The sequence below is a fragment of the Engystomops pustulosus genome, chromosome 10 (assembly GCF_040894005.1).
Source record: "Engystomops pustulosus chromosome 10, aEngPut4.maternal, whole genome shotgun sequence".
Classification (NCBI taxonomy): Eukaryota; Metazoa; Chordata; class Amphibia; order Anura; family Leptodactylidae; genus Engystomops; species Engystomops pustulosus.
In genome coordinates this window covers 30,486,126-30,492,305 of record NC_092420.1, presented here as the reverse complement: position 1 = coordinate 30,492,305, position 6,180 = coordinate 30,486,126, and positions in this window count along the sequence as shown.

Here is a 6,180-nt window from a genome sequence, read left to right as displayed (position 1 = left end):
CGCACACGGCGGCTGTTGACACGTCCCCAAGCTCCCCACAGATCAGTCCTTCTCTGCCCCTCTGGCTGTTTTGGAATAGAGCAGGAGTCCTTTGGGACATGAATACTTAGCATGCAAAACAGACAGCAAACCTGGTACAAAACACACACATAAAGAACAATGATGTATGTGCGAAGCATGGGCAAGAGGACAGGGAGCACAGGCCATTGCTGAATACACATATCTCAGTAATATCCACAGTATAAGAACATGCTGTGGACCCCTTTTACCACATTGATGGGCCTAGTGCACACGTCCATGTGAATGTCTCACAACCCTTGTACATAGTATAACTGTAGAAGGCACATAAGCACTTCAGCTCCATTCCCCCCAGAAAGTCTGTTGAACTTTAGGTTCCATACACACAAAAAAGCGGATATAATATCCCCTTTTCATGGCTGCTTTGCATCCCATTAGCATCTCCTTCACAGAGACTTATAAACCCAACCTATAAGTCATCTGCAGAGAAGTAACTAGTAGAGGCTGGGCCCCAAAGCAGACTTCTGTATCAATGTACAAAAAATATACATACCGTATATTCATAAGCCGACCTGAGTATAAGCCAAGTACCTATTTTTAACACAAAAAACTGGGAAAACTTATTGACTTGAGTATAAGCCGAGGGTGGAAAATGCATCAGTCAAACCCTCGAGACAGTATATAGCTAGTCAGGCAGCCCGCCTATGCCCCCAGTATGTAGCTAGCCAGTAGAGATGGGTGAATCGATTCTAGCGATTCTAAATTTGTTTAGAATTTCAGGAAAACTTAAATCTTTTTGTTTACCCTTTATTAGCAAAATGGCCGCAAGCACAACGTGTTCCTCACTGTATGGGGGTAGTGTTCCTCACTGTATGGAGGTAGTGTTCCTCACTGTATGGAGGTAGTGTTCCTCACTGTATGGCGTGTAGTGTTCCTTACTGTATGGGGGTAGTATTCCTCACTGGATGGGGGTAGTATTCCTCACTGGATGGGGGTAGTGTTTCTCAATGTATGGGGGTAGTGTCCCTCACTGTATGGAGGTAGTGTTCCTCACTGTATGGAGGTAGTGTTCCTCACTGTATGGGGGTAGTGTTCCTCACTGTATGGGGGTAGTGTTTCTCACTGTATAGGGGTAGTGTTCCTTAATGTATGGGGGTAGTATTCCTCACTGGATTGGGGTAGTGTTTCTCACTGTATGGGGGTAGTGTTCCTCCGTGTATGGGGGTAGTATTCCTCACTATATGGGGGTAGTGTTCCTTACTGTATGGGGGTGGTGATCCTCACTGTATGGGGGTAGTGTTCCTCACTGTATGGGGGTAGTGTCCCTCACTGTATGGGGGTAGTGTTCACAATTGTATGGGGGTAGTGTTCCTCACTGTATGGCAGAAGTATTCCTCACTGTATGGCAGTAGTGATCCTCACTGTATGGGGGTAGTGTCCCTCACTGTATGGGGATAGTGTCCCTCACTGTATGGGGGTAGTGTCCCTCACTGTATGGCGGTAGTGTTCCTCACTGTATGGGGGTAGTGTCCCTCACTGTATGGGGGTAGTGTTCCTCACTGTATGGGGGTAGTGTTCCTCACTGTATGGGGGTAGTGTTCCTCACTGTATGGGGGAGTATTCCTCACTGGATGGGGGTAGTGTTTCTCACTGTATGGGGGTAGTGTTCCTCACTGTATGGCGATAGTATTCCTCACTGTATGGGGGTAGTGTTCCTCACTTTATGGCGGTAGTGTTCCTCACTGTATGGGGGTAGTATTCCTCACTGTATGGCAGTAGTATCCCTCACTGTATGGCGGTAGTGATCCTCACTGTATGGGGGCAGTGTTCCTCACTGTATGGGGGTAATATTCCTCACTGTATGGCGGTAGTGTTCCTCACTGTATGGCAGTAGTGTTCCTCACTGTATGGGGGGAGTATTCCTCACTGGATGGGGGTAGTGTTTCTCACTGTATGGGGGTAGTTTTCCTCACTGTATGGGGGTAGTATTCCTCACTGTATGGGGGTAGTGTTCCTTACTGTATGGGGGTGGTGATCCTCACTGTATGGGGGTAGTGTTCCTTACTGTATGGGGGTAGTATTCCTCACTGTATGGCGGTAGTGTTTCTCACTGTATGGGGGTAGTGTCCCTCACTCTATGGGGGTAGTGTCCCTCACTGTATAGGGGTGGTGATCCTCACTGTATGGGGGTAGTGTTCCTTACTGTATGGGGGTAGTATTCCTCACTGTATGGCGGTAGTGTTTCTCACTGTATGGGGGTAGTGTCCCTCACTGTATGGGGGTAGTGTCCCTCACTGTATGGCAATAGTGTTCCTCACTGTATGGCGGTAGTGTTCCTCACTGTATGGCAGTAGTGTTTCTCACTGTATGGCAGTAGTGTTTCTCACTGTATGGGGGTAGTGATCCTCACTGTGTGGGGGTATTGTTCCTCACTGTATGGCAGTAGTGTTCCGCACTGTATGGGGGGAGTATTCCTCACTGAATGGCGGTAGTGTTCCCCACTGTATGGGGGTAGTATTCCTCACTGTATGGCAGTAGTGTTCCTCACTGTATGGGGGTAGTGTTCCTCACTGTATGGCGGTAGTGTCCCTCACTATATGACTGCAGTGTTCCTCACTATATGACTGCAGTGTTCCTCACTGTATGAGGGTAGTGTTCCTCACTGTATGGGAGTAGTGTTCCTCACTGTATGGGGGTAGTGTTCCTCACTGTATGGGGGTAGTATTCCTCACTGTATGGCGATAGTATTCCTCACTGTATGGCGGTAGTGTTCCTCACTGTATGAGGGGAGTATTCCTCACTGTATGGCGGTAGTATTCCTCACTGTATGGCGGGAGTGTTCCTCACTATATGGGGGTAGTGTTCCCCCCTATATGGCGGTAGTGTTCCTCACTGTATGGCGGTAGTGTTCCTCACTGTATGGCAATAGTATTCCTCACTGTATGGCAGTAGTATTCCTCACTGTATGGGGGTAGTATTCCTCACTGTATGGAGGTAGTGTTCCTCACTGTATGGGGGTAGTGTTCCTCACTGTATGGCAGTAGTATTCCTCACTGTATGGCGGCAGTGTTCCTCAATGTATGGGGGTAGTATTCCTTACTGTATGGGGGTAGTGTTCCTCACTGTATGGCGATAGTATTCCTCACTGTATGGGGGTAGTGTTCCTCACTGTATGACGGTAGTATTCCTCACTGTATGGAGGTAGTATTCCTCACTGTATGGCAGTAGTATCCCTCACTGGATGGGGGTAGTGTTCCTTACTGTATGGGGGTAGTGTCCCTCACTGTATGGGGGTAGTGTTCCTCACCGTATGGGGGTAGTATTCCTCACTGTATGGGGGTAGTGTTCCTCACTGTATGGCGATAGTATTCCTCACTATATGGGGGTAGTGTTTCTCACTGTATGGCGGTAGTGTTCCTCACTGTATGGCAGTAGTATCCCTCACTGTATGGGGGTAGTGTTCCTCACTGTATGGCGGTAGTGTTCCTCACTGTATGGGGGTAGTGTTTCTCACTGTATGGGGGTAGTGTTCCTCACTGTATGCCAGTAGTATTCCTCACTGTATGGCAGTAGTGTTTCTCACTGTATGGCAGTAGTATTCCTCACTGTATGGTGGTAGTGTTCCTCACTGTATGGGGGTAGTATTCCTCACTGTATGGGGGTAGTGTTCCTCACTGTATGGCGGTAGTGTTCCTCACTGTATGGCAGTAGTATTCCTCACTGTATGGCGGTAGTGTTCCTTACTATATGGGGGTAGTGTTCCTCACTGTATGGGGGTAGTATTCCTCACTGTATGGCAGTAGTGTTCCTCACTGTATGGCGGTAGTGTCCCTCACTGTATGGCGGTAGTGTCCCTCACTGTATGGGGGTAGTGTCCCTCTCTGTATGAGGGTAGTGTCCCTCTCTGTATGGCCGTCGTGTTCCTCACTGCTACATGGTAATAACATGGTAATAATAGTCTGATGCCATTTAAAAGGGGTTGTCCATAACTCGCAAACTGTTCTGATGGGAACAGGTTTCAGGCTTCTGTGCTGGAAAACCACCCCCAGAGCCTATGATTGACAGCGCCAAGCCTGGTTGTGGTTGCGCGGTTGCTGGACAGATTTCTGACCGTATCCCAAATGAACAGAGCAACTGGTCGCAGATGCGCTATCTACTGTCAGTTCTATAGTGAATGAAGCAGCAGCATGTGACTCCAACCTTATGCTCCATTAGTTTGGGGTAAAAGGGGGCCCCACCAATCAGCAAATTATAGCCGATCAATTGTTGTGAATGGATAACGTCTTTTAGGTAAAGCTGTACTGTATTATACTAAAACTCACAAAAATAAGTACAAAATGAAAAACTTTATTTGAACACGTTGTACAATGCAAACCATACAAATATCCATGACTGGGGTCAAATGGAAGCATCAAGAGCAATATTTACTACTCAAAAGATCATCATAACAATTGATTTAAAATTTTAATGCACAACTAGTTCAACTTTTTGTTCATTATGTCCCAAAGAAAATGTCATTGTTACAGGGGTTCTGCTAAATACCCTCAGGTCTGCTATCTTTGTACTCCCACTTACGCGTATAGGATGATGGTAAAAACAAAACACGCTGCAGGATAGGAGAATGTATGTAGGTTCACTGCCCCTTGTTTGACTAAAATACAGCAGCTTTATAAGAACGCATGTATAAAAACACAAAAAATTTAAAGTATAAAACACTTGTTTTACAGGAAAAAATTAAACAATAACAAAATAGTAAATGCTGTTAAAGAAAGATAACATGTAAATGATTCCCAACAAAATAGTGTAGAATGTGATCTAGACATTATATATATCCCAATATGGCAATAATAAAAACCACAGCTTACCTTGCAAAAAACAAGTCCTTAAAAAAATTATAAAAGGAAATGTGTGTAAGAGTGTGGGAACACATAGCATTTTAAACAAATATTGGAAAAGTAGTGAAACACGATAAAAATGTATTAACTGCTGTCATCTTAGTGACCTTTACAATGTGTCATTTTTACCTTACAAGTAAATGTTATGTAAGACAATCCCAAAACTTATGTTAGAATTTATTTTTTTTCCTAGTACACCCCAAATCATTTTTGAAAAGTTTCTCCATACAATATTTGCTACAAATCATAGTACCATTAAAAATACAACTTGTCCCACAAAAAGAAAGCCCTTCTATGGCTAAGTTTATTAAAACATGTAAATGCTATGCCGTGTGGGAGGCAAGAAAGTAGCCTGCACAGTTTAAAACCATCCAAAACATAGTTGGATTTGTCCTGGTCAGAGATTCCTTTCTACAGGCCTTAACAAAGCCTCATTGTGCAATGCCACAAATTTGGAAAGGTATTTGTTTTCCTAATTTATGGAGCCTACACTACCAACTTTTTGTAGGAAGCTGAATTTAAGCCAATGACATCAATTGGGAATTAATCAATCATATCTTCCCAGTTCACTGCTCAGCACTGATGAGAAGTAAAACCCTGGAATGGATTGGCTCAATCTGTCCTGTCACAAGGCTTCTTGAAAGTCTGACATTAACCTGTATGGAGATATTATACAAAAGCTGCCAATAGGGGTCAGGCTTTTATTTTTGACATTCGCATAATCTTTTCCCAGAATATCATGGCCTAAAATTCTGTAAATGTCCGCAAAGATGGCCTCCTTAAAGGGGACCTACCACCACGAATCTACTTATAAAGGTAGATCAGGTGGTAGGTGGATCAATAGGACGTGAGGATAGCCCTTTTAAGGGCTAATCCTCACGTCCCCGCACTGTTTTGTGAACTTACATTAAAGGTTTATGCTAATTTTGTTATGCGGCTACTGGGGCGTGGAGTAGCCGCAGCTGTGGCTACACGGCGTGGCTACTCCACGCCCCAGTAGCCACTTTACCCCTCCTACCCACAATCTTCGGCACGCAGCTCCTTGCAGCTGCGCGCCCTCGTCCGGTGATCCTGCCGTCTGCGCAGGCGCAGAACAGCAGGCCAGCGCCTGTTTCGGAGCAGTGACCGCACAGGCGCGGGCCTGCTGTTCTGCGCATTAGCATAAACCTTTAATATAAGTTCACAAAACAGTGCGGGGACGTGAGGATTAGCCCTTAAAAGGGCTATCCTCACGTCCTATTGATCCACCTACCACCCGATCTACCTT